The sequence below is a fragment of the Aplidium turbinatum genome, chromosome 11 (genome assembly GCF_918807975.1).
Source record: "Aplidium turbinatum chromosome 11, kaAplTurb1.1, whole genome shotgun sequence".
In the NCBI taxonomy this organism is placed as follows: Eukaryota; Metazoa; Chordata; class Ascidiacea; order Aplousobranchia; family Polyclinidae; genus Aplidium; species Aplidium turbinatum.
The window spans coordinates 9,565,907-9,585,084 of record NC_137482.1 but is presented as its reverse complement, the minus strand read 5'-3'; the positions used below and the strand labels follow the sequence as shown (position 1 = coordinate 9,585,084).

Sequence of the window (19,178 nt, the reverse complement as noted above, 5' to 3'; positions counted from 1 at the left end):
TCAGCACTTGTAGAATAACCATTCCAAATCTCGATACACAGAAAATAGAATTATTATGACAAAAATGTTTACCCTACCTGCAACCGAAAATAGTTACGCCTAAAAATCACTCTTTTTATTCTTTTCCTATCTAAAATTTCTTTTTTTTTAAACCAAGCAATGTAAAGGTTTGGCGAATATTTTAGAGCGCAAATTAAGATAATATTTAGCACAATATTGGGCACATATCAATACCTTCACTTTTTTCCCCATCTTCGACAATGTGCCTCGGTTTCGTTTGCTTTGTTCTTGTCATTTTGTTGATCAGCAGCGAACTTCGTTTGCAACTTTTGTGACACTGACGCGTGCCGCACCACAACCCTACGCTACAATCGAACTGGTAAACGAGAAAAAATAAATCTCGACCTTTGCGTCATGAACAAATAACCCAACGCGAAAACTTAGGGTTGACGCACTGGTGCCACTTAGCGAAAAAACAAACGAGTTTGGCCTCTTTTACTTCAACATTGGACTGAACTGCAAAACTTGATTCTTAAACTAGCAAACTACTAATTTCGATGCCATTCTCTTAAATGTCCAATATTTTTCTTAAGTTATAAAAAATAAGTCACAATAATCCCACATGTTACAGTTCCGATAGCGTTAAATGCTGCAGCAAACCGTAATGCATACAGTAGGCCTACACGAGTTTTGGGAAACGTATTGCACTATTCATATTTGCTCAATTCGCCTTTACTTTCGCACTTTTTAAGCTAAATTCAATAAGGCTTATCGTAACGACATAGATGCCTTATAATCTTAGATGAAAGATTGTGATCTCCGAATCTATCTTGGGCTAGATAGCTACCGTACTGTTTTTGTGAAACTGCTCTGTTGTCACGACTTTGTAAGCTCAACCAATTGAGCATTTTATACGTTTGCGTACTATCCATTTATTTGTAATGAAAGTTTCTTTAGTCCTGAAATTGTGCTATAGGCTCAACTCAGGGATTTCTAGAAGTAGGCCTACGGGATGCGAAACTACTTCTCAAAGTAGAGGGCGTGAAATAATAGTGTTGCCAGTTTTTTGAGTCAGCATAAATGCTATTCTTGATTTGCTCAAAAGTAATTAATGCTTGTTTGTTACATCAATTCCAAAACTTTCAAACATAACATTTAAAAATTGAACTTTAATTTATCATCTCATTATTGCAGTAAACTAGTGTTGAAAATTTTAAGATGTTCAAAACAGGCTACGGTATATCCTGAAAAATTAGCGTACAAAGTTATCAAATAAGCTACTGTTGTACAACATCATCATTCATCAGCATAGCTAAAGATATCTTTACTGGATGATTCAAGTAATCAGAGTAATATTTAATACATTTGCAATTTATTTTTGAGTTGTTATTTCAATGGAGATAATTGGTTTAAATTTATCAACACCAATGCTCTGATTTTTAGTCATTTTTTCATATCCTGGCTTCTTCTCTCGTGTTGTCGCTATATGTCAGGGCATCCGTTGGTTAGCCACTGCTTGGTGTCGTCATCTATAGAAACTAGGTCTTCCATACCATGAGGCTGTATAACCGGCAATCCTTGATAATGTGGGCCGCCGTCTGCATTTCACCACACTCACAAGCACCACTCTCTGCCAAGCCCCAGCGCAGCATGTCTGCACCATGGCGTCCAACACCAGTGAGCAAACGGTTACGCCTTGATGAGGCAAGTCTAGAGAGGCCATGGCCCAGCTGGTTCTCGGGCGGGGATCTGAATACTTGGCGAAGTGGAGATGTGCTGCTTGACCATTGTTCACTCCACGCCGCGTGGCACCACTGTTTGCTAGGGCTTCCACCAGAGGCTGTCAGAAGGTCTTGTGCAGCGCGTACAAATGGCTTTCTTGATTTTAAATATCCTGGTTTATACTTGATTAATAAATTGACAGGAGATCACTTTAGAAATTGAAATAATTTTTACAGTTGAAATTTTAGTCAAGGCTTGACTAGAAATAATTGGCTAATTTTTGAGTTTTTTGATTAAAAACAGCTTTTTGCCTGAATCTGGCAACACTTTTGCATAACACTGTCCAGGCCGCGAAAATTTTTTTCCCACCAGATTTCTGTCTCATTTACATATTTTGGTAAAAGTTTGTATTAAAACCGTGTGAATGCAACATTTTCTCGTTGGCACGGTTGGTTCAGTGGTTTCATCCTCTGCCTACTGATCGGGAGAACGGGGGTTCGACGCCCGTCGTAGTCAAACTTTTTTTTTCTTTAAATTAACTTTTGCGGTGCACAAGAGCTTTTCAAAAAAGTAGGGTTAGGGAAAGCTTATATTTTATTATCATTGCACAATTTCATTGGCAAATAGTTATTTCGCAATCTGAATCAACCAATCTCTCAAAACACTTTCGGAAAATCTTACTTTTAGAGTGACTAGAATAGGGTTACCATATTTGAAAAAGCAAAATTCCGGACAGCGCATGACTATTTACATGAGACCATATATATGCGCTACCGAAATGCTAAAGCTGCAAACGTTGTACGATACACATGCTAAAGCGCCAGCTACCGAAATGAAAAGTATTGTCTTCTGTCACGAGCAGAATCTCACACCAGGCAGGGTAAGCACTCTCTAAATATAGCTACGGACCGTCACTGAAAAAAATCTCAACTTCAGAGTGAAAAATAATAATGAGAATTAGGTTGTGCCGAAAAAGGAAGAACAGCAATTACATGCTTAAAACAAATTAAAGACACGCTTGTAAGTCAAGTCACTACAAATTAACTCTTTTGACCATGCATATTTTTCTGAAGATCTAATTCTCTTCAATAGGGCCTTGCGTGATTTCAAAAATGAGAAAAATTCACTACAGCACATATCTTTGAAATTATATTGAAGAGTCAATATGCCTTTCATAGTCGCAACGCTCAACTTGTTTCTTTCTTTAGTCCACTGACTTTGCATCAGTGAAAGGAGTCTCTCTACATTGGCATTGTGGGATGTAAAAGCAAAGAAAAACTGAACAATCCTTAAATTTTCAGAGTGAAATATTTTACGCAGCCAGTTAATATTTACGCAGTATTCTACCAGTTAGTTTTGGCAGTTAGTCTTGGTCAGTATCTTAGGCTACTGCAGATTCATTTATTTATTTATTTAGTGACAGTTTTTAGGTTTTGCTTTCTTATGTTTGCGTTTTAGGCACTAAAGATGCTCTAAAGTTAGAGCGAAATGCATATGCCAATAGGGCTCTGCTGATTTTCCATGTAGGCTACTGTATTTTGTAATAAAGAATGATTAATTGATACTTGATGGAGAATCGCTGGCCCGCTGCTTCTTAGTCAGGAGATCCCCTAGCATATCCTTAATGGAAATCAATATATGTAATTTCTGAGTGGCATGTGATGTTCGTAGACTGATCGAAATATTTGCACCATTTCTTATGCGTTAGCAATTTAATAAATTCTTCGTCCTGTAGGTAACTTTCCACAAACTGCTTCAAGTTACAGATTTGGTCAAAGCACTTGCATCGTCCACATCAACCCCATTACCAATGAGATATTCCAGGCAAGGCTCTACATCCTTCCAACTTGGTATCTCGTTTAAGGTCATCTATTTGAAACAAGCAAACACTTTCATTGGTTTCATCCATTTGCACAGGTACTCCAAGCATCTCTCATAGAGGTTTGCAACTTCGGAAAGAAAATTGTTACATTCATCTTGTGATTCATCTTCATATCCCTCTTCTCTTTTTTCAACTAAAAGCCTTTTAACTTTCAAGGACATAAAGTTTTCATTCTTCCTTCCACAAGCACCTTATGAACCAGCTCCAAATTTTCTAGCACTTCTGCAACGGAATTGTTTTCTCTCTCAACTACTTGAATACGTCCATGAAACACGGACATTAGTGAGTGCATATGCCAAAGGTATAACTCGCTCATTTCATTATCAAAGAACCGTTTAATAACTATTGGTGGATGTTTTTGTGACAAAAAGTAGGACTTCAGGGGTGAAAACATTTCTAACAATCTTGAAATTCCAGGAAACAAGGAGAGCCAGCGAGTCTTGCTATGAGAGAGAAGTCTCTTGTATTCACAATTTACAAATTTACAGTATTCTTTCAGTTGTTGAGTTCTAATTTGTGTAAATAGAAAAATATTGATATATCTTATTGATATTATTTTCAATATCGATGTTTATTCTTTCAGCCCCATGATGGATACAATTGTTCAAAACGTGTGCTGAACAGCCAACCCCAATCAATGAGGGGTTTAACATTTTCTTCAACTTTGCAAACACATTGTTTCCTTGCTCATTACGCCTAAGTCCTACAAACATAGTATTGCAGTTGTCTCCTGTAAATGCCACACATTTTTTCAAAAGCATCTTTTTTTCTAAGGTGTCTTTTACATAAGTGGCTATTGTGTCGGCAGTCTCGTTTGCCTTGTTTGTAAACTCAATCAATTTTGATTGCAATTCACCTTTCCTCCAGTCAAAATATTGAATAACTATAGCAGAAATAGACTAAAAAATTTGTTCGAGTGAAATAATCACTGCAACGAACCGAATACCTGACGTAAAGTATGTTAAAAAAAAACAAATTATAAACCAAAAAATAAAAAAAAATTAAAAAAAATAATAAACCAAAGCGAAAAAAATAAACCAAACGGCTGCAAAAAACAGATTTGGTTTTAAAAAGACTAAAATGGTAACACTGACTTCTAAGTGGTAAACATCATTGATAAGGAAAACGCTCTGTTACATCATAATTCCGTACAACCTTGTAGTTAAAAAAATGCACACGGTACGAAATAACAATGTTCTGGATTGGCAGTGTGCACAGTACGATTGCAGATGCAGTAAAATGAGCTGGCTGAGCGATTTTTCTAGGACACCCCTAATTTACAGGATTATTCCCGCAATTGTAATTCCCCCAAAACGCCCATCATAAAATTCCGGACATTTGAGCATTTTTTTAAATTCCTCCCGGACACAAAATTTAACCCTAAATTCCGGACATGTCCGGAATTTTCCGGACGGTATGGCAACCCTAGACTAGAATCAATGAGACAAAAATCTCGTGGGAAAAAAAATTTCGCGTCCAGGCCAAGGGTACTCACTTTAACCTTTAACGAATTCTTCTGTGCTAAAGCAATCATGTGTGATTTATGTGACATCACAGAATCACGTGACTTTTTAGCTCCAGATTGTGATTAGGTCAAGTCAAGTCAATTTATTTTGTTTTAACGATTAAGGTTAAGAAAGGTGGGATAATTTCCTTTATGAACTCAACTGATTGCAGTCATTAAGATCCTTCCTGCACGCAGTTCAGTAACAGAAAAAAAAAAGAATAATGGCAAGGGGTGAGAATCGAACCCACACCATTGAAATGACTATTTCCTTTCCCCAACCTGTTGGCCAGGCTGTAGGGGTAGCCACTTCAACAAGTCGAAATTCTGCCACTAAACTTGACTAGAATGAAACCGACAACCAATCATAAGCTACGGTTTAAGTGACGTAATAATGGCGAAAAGAAGATGATAGAAAGCAAATTAAGTGATGGATTTTTTGTCAGCTGGTTGGCTTAGGGGTTAGAGTTAGGGCTAGAAAGTAGTCATTTCATTGACGCGGGTTCGATTCCCACCACTGCTATTGCTCTTTTTCTTCTGTAATTACCAAATAAAGTTCAAAACAAGCATTGACTCTCTGGCTGAGTGCTAGAAGGGTCACAATTGGACGGTAGCCTCTTATAACATGTTCTTATTGGTTGGCGGTTGCATTGTAGTCATTCGCAGTGGCAGAATTTCGACTTGTTTAAGTGGCTACCGGCTGTCGGTGGTGATACACAGGGTTGCCAACCTGTCTTCACCAAAAAAAGCCAGACTGCACCATGGCGTGCAGTCTGGTCTGGCGTGCAGTCACAAAAAAAGCCAGCAGAAAAAAGCTGAAAAGGCCAAGAAAAAGCCAATTAGTATTCATTAAACATACACATATAAAAAGTGCACAACCAAATAATGTCCTATCAAACTTTGACTTCAGCGACAACGCAGAAACATAGTTAATGAAAAGACAAGCAACTAGAAAATTTTCTAGTTTCAACTTCAAAACGACATTCGGTCGGACACTACAACCAAATATAAGGGAGAAATTACTGCTCCGATTGACCCAGATTGATTTTTTTTCTAAAAAAAAATCGGGAAAGATAAAATTAAGCCAAAAAAGCCAAAATTATGTTGGCTGTTTATTAATTTGACAAAAATCGATAAAAGATGAAAAAAATCCAAGGGAGTTAAAAAACAGCCAGATTCTTAAAATCTGGCTTCAAAAAAGCCAAATTGGCAACTCTGGTGATACATTCACTTAATTTACTTTGCCAATTCTTTCGAGAAGAATGCTCAGAATATCACGTGCTGAGTCACATGACCGTGATGTCATATGTCACGCATGATTGCGTTACTGCTTTGACACAGAAAAACACGCTAAAGTGCCTACCACAGTCCAGAGATGAGCAGGAACCGAATTCCCGGAGTAACCGGAGCCGAATTCCGGCTATTTTCAACCGGAGCCGGAACAGAACCTGAATTTTCGTCCGAAAACCGGAGTGGAACGGATGTGAAGTTTAGTGTTTGGTCACAGCGGTAAACCATAATCTCTTCATGGGAAAATTGTAACATAAAGTTCCCGGATCCGTTCGTCTGTATGTAATGACCGAAAAGAAACACTCTTCTGAAAACGTCTATTCGAGAATTGTATTTCTGTAAAAAATAGCCCACTGGCTGTCAAAATTGGGTGCAACGCGATACACCACTAAACTTGTCACTACAATGCAAATTACTGAGATAAAGACGGAAATTTCGTCCAGCTGGCAAGCACTAAGCAAAACAGTTAAATATGCGACCAACTTTCAAGCAACAATTTTAAGAATGACGAGAATAGATTGCAATATTTCAAACGCACGTAAGCAGTTTCTGTGACGTAATAATGATAACCATTATAAAGCTATTCCAGCACCTGTTAGATTTGGCTTACACCATATCTCGTAATTCAAGATTTAACGATGATGTAATGTTATGCTGCAGCTGCAATGTTTTATAGGTCTTGCAAACGATGGTGCAATCTGCTCATTTTTTAGAAATATTCCATTACGTAATACGCTAAGATTCAGTAGACCTGAACGGTTTTATATGACGTTTGATTTGGTGAACAATTGCCTGGAACATAGCGACCCCTAGTTATGACAGTCTAACATGGCATAACTAAAAAAGAATTTAAGTACAATTGTGAGCCAATGAATAAAAACACACGATACACAAATTGTTTGAATCACTCACGTTTAAGTTAATACGCAAATACAAAGGGCATGCCATGGCCACCTAAAGATACGGCCTGATTTGTCACATTTTGCAGAAATTTCCAGGTTTTTCTAACTTTGGGCGAACGTTTAAATAAATTTTTCTAAAAATTAGATTTTTACGCTTTCTTTATTCTTTTCCCCAGATGACACAATAGGTTTTAACATTCTCACATGTTAAAAAACAAAGAAAATTCGATTTCGAAGATTTTAGTCAGACTGTTAATTTTCAATAACAGTCTAATTTTGCGTTTTTCAACTTACTTTTTCTCATTTGCTACTGCTTTCCCAAGGCAACAAAAAAGTTTTATGTCATTAGGAAACCGCAAAAAGTAAAAACATCTCAAAAAATGTCAGTCAAGCACTAGCAGTAGCTGTAATCAAAATCAGCAAAATGTGACAAATCAGGCCGCATCTTCAGGTGGCCATGGGCATGCAAAGAATGAACAACAATAAAAATAATACGCGACGAGAGGCTACATGAAATTGGTACCGTAGGTACACGTTAAAATGATGCTATATACAATGGTTGCAATAATAACCGACTGTTCTGGGCTCAGACAAGTGTCGACCACCGCAGACAGAACCAGGCTCAAACCCTAACACTTAGGTGTTCTTTACGGGGGCGAGGCACGAAATATCCCTCAATACGTAGTCTACTTTCACTTTCCCCGTACTCTCATCATAGTTGCAAACGGCAACTTTAGCTCTCCGAACAACAGGCTTCCCTTTCCTAATTTGTGGAACTACCTCATGCACCCTCCCAAGTTGATACTTCCCACGTTTACCAATGTCTTGGAGAGAACCCACCACTACAAGTTAACCAGACTCCAAATTCTCGGCCATTTTTAACCATTTTTTCCGGCCCTGAAGCCCTGGCAAGTAAAAATTGATCAATTTACTCCAAAACTGCTGAGAAAGTGACAAATTGAACTGATAATCCCTTCTTAATTGGTCACGATCATGTGATTGCCCAACAGCACACTCAGTATGGGTCTAAGTATGGGGTCAAAAGTGAGGCAGGGGTGATGACAGTAAAATCCCTAGGGTCGTCACTCAAAAGGTACCAAAGGGCGTTCGTTCACGATCCGAACAGCACTGCTCGTGTACGTAAGCAGTTCAATAACATTGGGCTTACGTATTGCAGCGTCCAAAATGTGAAAAAAGTACTTAGTCATATCGGCCACGAAACCAAATCAACCAAGCCGAAATCTAGCCAAGACATCTGCCAGAGGGTTTAACAAATCAGGACCCGAAAACATTACATCATTAACACAAGTTCCTCGAAATTCAGACTTGCCATCGTAAATAATGCGCTTTTTTAATTGTGGCGTCACAAAGTATGGTAAATACCACTCAAATCCGTTTACATTTCCTTCTTCACTAGCACGCTCAATATAGTCATTAGATTTAAGATCCTTCATGGTGTCAGTAAGGAAATCACAAAGTTCAGGTTGTTTTAAAGCCTTCTTTCTTAAAGCAGCAGCTCTATCTGACGCCAACACAAAATTGTTAGGTAGATCAATATCTTCCTTCAACGGTACAGGTATCTCAAATCGACTATCTTTCAACTCAATATTCGGTTCAACAAGTTCTCTAGCCAAAATGTCATTGCGAGACAATTCACAGGTTTCATTTTGCAACGTCAAATCCTGAATGACTTTGTTCAGGTCTGCTATTTCCATATCACGAGACTCAATTTTACGCTGAAAGCCAGAGATGACATCCGACTCTGAAGACGTCTGCACTCTGCACACATTAGCAACGCTTTCATCTAAGGGTGACTTACCACCATAAGCCAACCAACCGAGCAGAGTGAGTGAAGCATGTGAAGCATGTGAAGCAATGTGAAGCGTGTAAAGCATGTGGTTTACTACGATTCTCACCAACACGCTCTTCTTTAGCCCACATCAAATAAGCGTTGTCGTTGCCAATCAGTACATCTACAGTACTACAATCATTCAAATGAAACATATTCACGTCATGAAAATGACGGAAACCACTTAAATCCTGCTTATGCGGTAAAGTTTTAACATCGTCAGCCCAAGCTGGGTTAACCACCGAAGTTATATCATAAAACAGTTCATCCGTCTCTAACGACTGGATGTTGAGTTTAACAAGGTCAGCACAAGTAGGTTTCTGACCAGCCAGAGTATCCATTTTAAACGACGCTTCATCATACGGTTTAAGGCCAAGTTTGCACACAAAATCAGTCGAAACAAACGTCAACTGCGAACCAGGATCATGCTGACAGTAGACCAACTTCGATTTACCAGTTATTGGATTCAAAACACGAGCAGCAGTAACGCGGTTAAAGGCTGCTTTAACATTTCCAATCTTAACATTACGCACAGGAACTCTGGCACCAGCATTATCTTTACCTACCGAATCCAGAGAATCACGTGACGTCACATGAAAATCATGCAGAAGAAAATAGTGTTTCCTATCGTTGTTAGGTCCACATTGACGACAGTTGTTTGCATGATTACAGACCCTAACCATATGCTGGCGCAAACAATTCAAACATTTTCCAGCTTTCATAATAACATCTCTCCGATCTTTAGGTGTCAAGCGCAGAAAATCTTTACAATTAGACAAAAAATGATATTCAACTTGACCACGTGACGAACAATAAATACATGCCGGTAGGTCTCTTCGTCTGGCCTCACCACCGCGCGGTGCGCCAACAACAGTCGAGTACTGCGAACTCTCTGACATCACATTATCATGGGGCTTTACCAACGTCTGCCTAACCGGACATGAAGGCAATTTTCCTTTGCCAAACTTTTTTAAATGCTGCGACTCACCAGAATCGCCCATTAGCATAATGCTAAAATCAGTCGACTTGCGCGTTTCCTCCCGTACTACAAAATCGAACAAACTCTGAAAAGTAGGCTCATTAGTGCTACCATACTGATCACCTAAAAAATCAAGATAACGCTGCTTAGCGTCAAACGGGAGTCGCTTAGCCAAATCTAGGGACAGTAGAATACCGGGACGACTCACTTTACTGATTTTTCTTGCGAAATGGACAGCTGGAGGGTCACTAAGAAGTTCAAAAATTAGCAGAACTGCACAACGTTTCCTTTGCTTTTAGGTAAATTTATTCTCATCAAATGAATTGCTATGTTTGGTTAAAATTTTAGGTGCTAGAAAATCTGTAAAATGTTAATGCAGCAGTCTGAGGCTAACTACCGTTACCGCTGTTGAGTGAAATCTACCCATGCATTATCACGACTTGAATACTATTAATAAAAATGATATCCCATATTTCCAACATTTATTTTGGCGATACACACTTTGTACAAACATGGACAGGTCATATAAACTGCACCTGGGTATGCGACTTACGGCAGTAGACCTCCAGTTGTAGTTGCATCAAATTTTGTCATAACATTATGACCCTCCAGTTGTCCACCTTACTTTTGAGTGAGCAATTCCCTACTTCTACCATCCCTAGCCAAATCCAAAACAAAACGTCCTTTCAATTTATCGCGCTGACCATAAGCTTGCGCGTAAAGCAGACACTGCGACAATTCATCTTTAAACTCTTTCAAATCACTGGAAGAAATCGAAGTTAATTTGCTACCATACCGATACTTTCTAATTTCTGGTTCGGCGAAAAGACCTCCACGAACTCGAAAACGTTGGGACAAGCGAGCTAACGACATTACTATCCTGTCTTCCTCTGACAAGCCAGGAGTGTCAGAAACCAAATTAATAATCGTTTGCGCAGCTGTTCTAACACAAGCTGCTTGTAACAAAGTCAAACAAGTCCCTTTAAAAGGCGAAGCTGCCATTAAGGCCGTAACACGACTTTTAAAAAAGACAAAAGGCATATTATTACCATCGTAACCAATCAAGGCCGCCTTATCCAAAAACGTCCTACTATTTTGGTATTCAAAAAAGCAATCCTGTTGTTGAGAACTCGATTTAGCGGGAGAAGACAAGCTATATCCCTTAAGGGGCTGAGGGGGCTCAGTCACATGCACAGCCCGATCACGATCCACAGACACGTTAAATTCAGGAGACGCGATACGCCTCTCACAACCACCCTGGTCACGTGTAGCTGGTCGATCAAAAACTGGCGGCGCAGAAAACTGTAAAGGGGGCAAAACATTACTTCTAATAGCGGCCCCGTAACCTGTACGCTCTGGGGGAGGAGTTCGGTTATAATTCGCAGGCCTTGGCTTTAGAGCCTTTGGAAGACCCTTAGCCGCGGTCCCGAGACCTCCTGAAACAGCTTGAAAACGTGTGGATTGCACTGGTCCACTTACGGGTTGAACAGCGTCTTGAAAGGGTTATGTAAATTAAACTGCGATTGATGTTCACTTCTGGAATTGCAAGAAGAGCCCTTCTTAGAACTACGCCGGGAGCCCAACTCTGATCGATATTCAGCTAAAACTACCTCTTTACGTTGTTCAGCCCTCAACTGAGCGTCTTTGAGTGCGAACTCAGCAGCAGCTCTCGCTTCGGCTTTCGCGGCGGCCTCAGCAGCTCTCGCTACGGCCTCAGCTCTCGCGGCAGCCTCTGCTCGTACGGCCTCAGCAGCTCTCGCGGCGGCCTCAGCAGCTCTCGCGTCGGCCTCAGCTCTCGCGGCAGCCTCAGCTCGTATGGCCTCAGCTCTCGCGATGGCCTCAGCAGCTCTTGCTTCGGCCTCAGCTTGGATCTGGAGCTCCTCTCGTCTTAGCTGTAGGTTAATTTGTGCAACTATCCGAGACGAACTCCTAGACATCCTAGTGCTTACATTTGAGACGCTATCCTCAGGATGTATGTCAGCATCCAACATATCTGAGAACTCACTTTCTTTTTGTTCGAAGTTATTTTTTAACGAGTTAAATTCGGGATCTACCCTATCACGAAGTTCTGTCAAAATTGCAGAGTTAAAAATTTTACTCAAAACAGCATGGAAATGCCGTAATTCTTCTTCTAAAGTAGATAAGTTAGATCGAAAAATCAACAGTTCCTGCTTATCACTCAAAGAACCTAGGGCTACAGAAAGTTTCCCAATTGGAGTCAAAATATCTCTTCTAAGATGCCGGGCCTCTCGAACTGATTTAGCCTCATCGTTACTGGGTCCCTCCCCAGAATGGCCTGCCCGACCGCAAAAAACATCATCATGCTTAAACTCAGTCGAGTCGACGGCGGTCGAGTCCCTGTCGCCATCGAGTGTAGACATATTAAAAGTTGGGGCTAAATTTAACAATTAAAAAATTAAGTTACACAAACACACAAAATAAAAGTTATAAAAAACTTAACTGCAAAGACCGTAAAAATACAAAAGAATTTAAATGCACAATACCGTAGTTGTAGGGGTATATATATGAAGTCCTAAAGTTCCACAAAACTTGCTTGGATTCGTCCACTTGAATCTTCAAGGACAGATTGATTGTCTTTAATCTTTTTTCTTGCCAATGAATGTCAATGTTGTTTTTCTTCAGGACCAACAAAGAAACATCTTTAAATTTTAGCATAAAGTTCTTCAGTACCAACTGAGAAGAAACGTCTTTAATTTTCTTTTGTGCTTCTGGAACTGACAGCAATAACACGTCTTTATTATTGAGCTTTTGCAGACTACCAAACAGCAACAAACCGTCTTTATTATTTCTTGTGCTTTAAGTTCTTCTTGGCCTACCAACTAACAATCCACGTCTTATTATTTATGTGCTTTAAGTTCTTCTTGGCCTACCAACTAACAATCCACGTCTTTATTATTTATGTGCTTCTGTAGCCTACCAACCAACAAAAACGTCTTTATTATTTATGGTCACAGCGGTAGCCTAAACCATAATCTCTTCATGGGAAAATTGTAACATAAAGTTCCCGGATCCGTTCGTCTGTATGTAATGCCCGAAAAGATACACTCTGCTGAAAACGTCTATTCGAGAATTTTATTTCTGTAAAAAATAGTCCACTGGCTGTCGAAATTGGGTGCAACGCGATACACCACTAAACTTGTCACTACAATGCAAATTACTGAGATAAAGACGGAAATTTCGTCCAGCTGGCAAGGACTAAGCAAAACAGTTAAATATGCAACCAACTTTCAAGCAACAATTTTAAGAATGACGAGAATAGATTGCAATATCTCAAACGCACGTAAGCAGTTTCTGTGACGTAATAATGATAACCATTAAAAAGCTATTCCAGCACCTGTTAGATTTGGCTTGCACCATATCTCGTAATTCAAGATTTAACGATGATGTAATGTTATGCTGCAGCTGCAATGTTTTATAGGTCTTGCAAACGATGGTGCAATCTGCTCATTTTTTAGAAATATTCCATTACGTAATACGCTAAGATTCAGTAGACCTGAACGGTTTTATATGACGTTTGATTTGGTAAACAATTGTCTGGAACAGTGTTGAATAAAAATATTTTTTTTTGGAGAAACAGACAATAGCCTAGCCCTCGCACATTGGTTAATTCAACTGGCTTAACTTGATTGGGAAAAAAGGTAGCCTACAAGGCTAGAGCTACAGTTTTGTCATATTGTAGGAATGTGAATCAGTAAATACAGTCTGCCCCGAAAGCTCAGTTGGTTAGCGCGTGACTTCTGGAATGAAGATGCTTCAAGATCAAACGGCGCTGGTTCGACTCTCTGAGTGTGCGCTTGAGCAATGCATTCTAAGAACTGCTCTCCATTCAGTGGCACCTTATATATGGAATAATTCCCCCGCAACAACACTTTAACAATCGGAAACTTCACTCTGTCGATCTCGGTAACCGGCCATGTCCATGCGTCAGGAGCCTCTACAAGTATGCGAAACTACCGGGAATAACCTATCAAGGCTTTGTCAGTCCGAGGATAAAGATTCAAAACCAAACCAAGTCAACAAGTGGATGAGGTGATTTGTATAGGCTATAGCCTATATCGCATATCGCAAGAAAAATCGGTACAGTGAGTCATTCTGGCATTCCACTGTCTCTAAGTCGGATCCATGCAGAAATGACTGGCAGCACCGAATAACCTTGCGGTTTTCTGGTCGAGGTGTTAATGCCTCTCATCAAGTAACAGCAATAGACCTTTCCCGCGGCTCTGTGCAATGAAGCTTGACGTTGAAAACAATCAGGCTGGCTGCTCCATTGGCAAGCACCAAATTGCTTGTGAATACTTGATAACTTGTTAAGTAGTTAGAAGAATCCAGAAGAATTTTCTTAAAAACATGGAATCAACGATAAAAAACAAGGATCTGACTGTTAAATTTTCTGCAAGTTACTTTTATATGAAAAACAAGCCAAGTGATACAATGATAAGCCACTTATTTAATGGGCTCTAGTAACTGCGCATAAGCTATGGCGCTTGAAGGAACTGCTGGTAGTGTGTTAATGTTTAAGCAAAACGCTGTTGGTCTGCAATTCTGATAGACTTGAAATTTCTTTTTGCTTTAGCTACTATAGTCTTATAATAATAAGTGAGAATTACTGTCTTATTTGCTACAATAAGTAGGCTAAGTGGGTTTCAGTTTATAGCCTTTTTTTGCTTCTTTACTTGTGAAAGCAATGCAGCCTATCACTTATGGCCTACTTGCACTGAATATGAACCAACTGAAGTAGGCTAATAAGCTGGACTGCCATTCAATCAGGGCCGTAGCCTAACCTCGTCAGTTGGGGATCCGATACAATTATGAGGCCTCCATTTGTTTCTGTGCTTATTATAGAACATAGAAATGACATAGGCTTACCGGTACGGTATGTAGGCCTAAAGCTTGCAGGAGCTACAGACCATGAAACACCGGCGCTATTGCTGTCAATTCTTGCTACAATCAGCTGCTGCTGACAAACATTTATTGTTACTATAAGCTTATACCTTGTTTTGGCCGCTTTTCGCTCAATTGCCCAACGGGTCAACCTATTAATGAAGATGTATGGGCACACACTTCGCATTTTCCCAAACTCATCCAATAAAAACTGGATTTGCGCAGAAGTTTGGTGATTACCTTAGATATGAAATCGAAGCTACGTTTTAATCTTTTTTTCCGACCACAGAAGGATTTCAATTACCGGTATTTGTTTGTTTAGCCTACCCAGTTTCGTGGGCTAAGGCCCTGTAGTAAATTCAAATTTTTTCTAAAAATAATACTTAATCATTATAATAATCAGTCAAAAAAGTACTTTTAGTACAAAACGTACGACTAGAATGCGCCATTGTTCGATCAAAACGTTCAAAAACTGTGCTTCACTACTGCGATTCCAGTTCTTAAAGTGGTTTGTTTTCAACGTCACGCTTCATTGGTCGGCTGCGGGAAAGGTCTATACCCCAGTATCCTTTAAAATTGACAACTGTTATTGGTTTGGTTTTTGCTATAGCATCAAACACCATTTTATGCTTGACAGCAAAATTTTCACACACATTTATAAGGTCTTTCAGATCATCTAAGCTAGGGGAAAAACAACGCAGGTCATCCGCAAAAAATGTGTTTTAAAAATTTATGACCAACTGTGCATTCAGCATTGACTTTATTCAACCGAATTGATAAATCATTAACATAATATTGAAAACAGATGTGGACTGAGAACACCACCTTACCTCACCCCATTTGAAACATGAAACGATTCAGATAATAAGCTTCTCCATTTTACGTGCATCGTTTGGTCTGAATACCGTACCAAGAGCGAAGTAAGCGAATAGGCTAAAACACGATGGCACATTTTGATCACTTAATTTATTAAACAGCTTATCTTGGTCAATTTTATCAAAGGCCTTCGATGCATCTAAGAAGGCAACAAAAACAGGAGTGTTGTGATTTACATACGAAGAGATAACTTGTTTTAAGAGAAAGGTGCCCAAAACTGCCCATATCGGTGCCATGCTTAGACTTGAAACCACGTTGGTTGTCACTAGTCACAAGGAAAGGCGAAATAAAATGCAGAATCACATGTTCAAAAAGCTTGGAAATAGTCGTGGATAAAGCTAGAGGTCTGTAATTGCCTACATCACTAATATTGGCATTAGCGTTTTTTACCACAGTCTTGAGGCAGTTTTTTGGAATATAGTTCTGAAGAAGACACAGGTTTAAATAAGATACCGGTACTGAGATAATTTTTAATGCTCCATTCACAATACAGAAGATGTTCAACACATACTCCATCTGCACCAGCGGCACTATTTAAAGGCAATTTATTCAACATTATAGCCTACCTATTACACTAACATCACAATGAAATGAGGAAAACTCATTTACAGAAAAGAAGTTAGTTTCTGTATCATATTCTTTTTTATTTGAAGTGGGCCTGCCGTAGCACATTCAAGGTTTAGTAGAGAGAGAGAGAGAGAAACCTTTTATTTTGTTTGTTGCGACAATAGTACGGTACAATTATAAGCTTACACAATTCGAATAAAATATTACCATAGCTATCTAAATACCACAACAGACAGGAAGCAGCGAAAGACTATATCAGTCATCGAGTCAGCTGCTTCCCAGTTCTTAATGTGACAAATGTCAAGCATCGGCAAATTACGTTGAAGATTTATATAAGTGAAGATTTATAATAATCTTTCTACATGTTTACGATTTTGTCAGGTCCAATAACGTCACCAACTTGAGCAGGCAAAGAAGTATGTTTACTTTTAATTGCTTTCACTTTTTTCCAAACCTGGCCAACCTGAGTGAAATATTGAGCGCTGAGGATTAGGGCTTATACAGTGCAGCCTATAGGCTACGCTAATCAAGTTGTCAGGCATCAGTTGTCAATCTCTTACACCACGGTGAGTTCACTGATCACTGGTTCTCTGAAACCGATCTGCAGACGATAAATGAACCCACAAATATGAATGAAACAGAGTTCAGCTGGAAGTGTAGTCCATGTGGAGGCAGATTTTCAGAAAAAGGAGTGAATTTGGGGTTTTTATTTTTCATAAAAGGTATGGAGTGGACTGGATTTGCATTTTCTGTTCTGTTTGATGGACGATAAAAATGAAAAGTTCCTCCACGATTTTCGACCTAGCATTAATGCTTATAAATAGGCCTACGTCATTTAAAATATTTACGTGCTACTTCCTTAGATTTGTAGATTTGGAGTTTAAAATGATGAAAATTTTCAGAGTCGGATTGGAGTGGAGTCAAAAACTCAAAAATCACACTTTGCTTAAAACTGGAACGAAATCTGTTTTCCAAGATTTTAGATGTAGGCTATGTAAAATACTTATGTGCTTTGAATCTTTTCTGCTTCTGCACTAGATGCAAAATTTTTTGTCTTGTGTTTTTGGCTAAAAAATTTATTTGGCTCTGGCAACTCTGGTTAGATAATTCGATCAGATCTTTGAGTTTGAGAAATGAGAATGTCTGTTTTGAGAAAATCTGATCTTCAAACTCTTCATCATTATCATCCAAACTAGCTTTTTCCCCCTAGTGAGGGTGACCGATCCTTTCCTTGTAACGATTGTCTTTACTTCTGTTCTTCTAATTTATGTTCATGATAAAGGAAAGAGCTTGTAGTTATGATAAAAATGTAGAAAATATCAATACTCACAAAGAGGAACATCAGAAAATTAGGCTAACCTCCCTGTCCCTTGTGTAAAGGGTAAGCTACAGTAGTTCGGAGTATCAGGTTAAACTTCAGGAATTCTGACAGGCCTTGCAAAAAATTGTAAGTAGAGAGAGAGGAAAATGTTTTATCTTACAGTACCGTACAGTAGCCTATAGGCTAGCATAATAATACACTCTGGTCAATTTCCTAACCATAACAAAAAAGAAAGCTCAATAAATGGAAGATATTTTATACCAATTATGGATTAGATTTTTGAACTGTTTGTTTATGGTTGCTGGTTTGTATGTGTGTCAATGTGAATCTAGCCCATGTGCAAACTGAAAACTACGGTACCATATCTAAAAGTGAAAATTACGGTACATTGGCACTTTTACAGCATGCTTTTTAGATCTGTCAAGTAGTACGGTATGGTAGTAAGCATGGCAATAGTAGACAACATTAGCAATAAGACATGGTCTATTACTGCTTTTAAAGTTGTGGTGTGGTGTAGAACATAATGGTACAACTGCAGCCCAATACGGTACCAGTCTTATAAGCTACGGTAATAAAGCAATGTTACTTTTATATGTATATCGACGCTTGACGGTCGAAAACAAGTAAGTCGCAAGTGACATTTTGAGAAATTCCCTTTTTTGCATTTTCAAAACCTACCGTATGCACTTAGGGCTACGGTATCTACTACTATTTTACCACTTTCGTTACAGGTATTAATGCTCAAAAGTAAAAGCATTAACGAAATTTAAAAAAGAAACAAAATTGTTTTTTTGGCCATTTACTCCAAAGTGTAAAAATGCACTTACAACTTTTTTGTTTTCGACCGTCGATATGAAGCTTAGTCCTGCAGTGTCACCTCTATTTATCGATCAAAAGTACAGTACGGTAGCCTAAAATGTTGTTTTCAAGTTGATACCAAGCATCAGGAAATGTGCAGATCAGATTCTAGTTATATTTATAATACACTAAAACTGGTGCAAACTGTTTCAGTAACCCTGAACACTTCGTCCCCCTTTATCCCTTAAAGAAATTGTGGTAAAAAATAGAGCAGCGTAGTGAAATCGGGGGACGAAGTGTTCATGGGACAAAATAGGTTGCACCCCTTTGTATCAGTCTTTCTAAGTGAAGAAAGAAATTCGTTCCATGTTTTCGCCCCTGTGAATTCTATTGACTGCTGAGTAGCCTAAGCATTTTTGAGAAGTATGGAATGTTTAGAGAATCATTATCATGGTTTCTTATAGACAGGCTGTCTTTGACATATTTAAAAAGGTTGGAGAAGCAATCTGGTAATAAATTGTTGTGAAATTTAAACACAAAAACACCAATTTCCAGTTTGAACAATTGCTCAATTGATGTCGGGATC

General features: G+C 38.9%; 1 protein-coding gene across 1 annotated transcript in view; it reads right to left on the bottom strand.

The window, feature by feature from the left end:
* The window catches only part of LOC145780175 (uncharacterized), a 28,097-nt gene extending 27,815 nt beyond the window's left edge, over positions 1-282 (bottom strand). The window contains exon 1 of the mRNA XM_082591883.1: positions 235-282. The gene's annotated coding sequence lies outside the window, so the exon portion shown is untranslated. The remainder of the gene's footprint in view (positions 1-234) is intronic.
* Between the last annotated feature and the right edge of the window lie 18,896 nt (positions 283-19,178).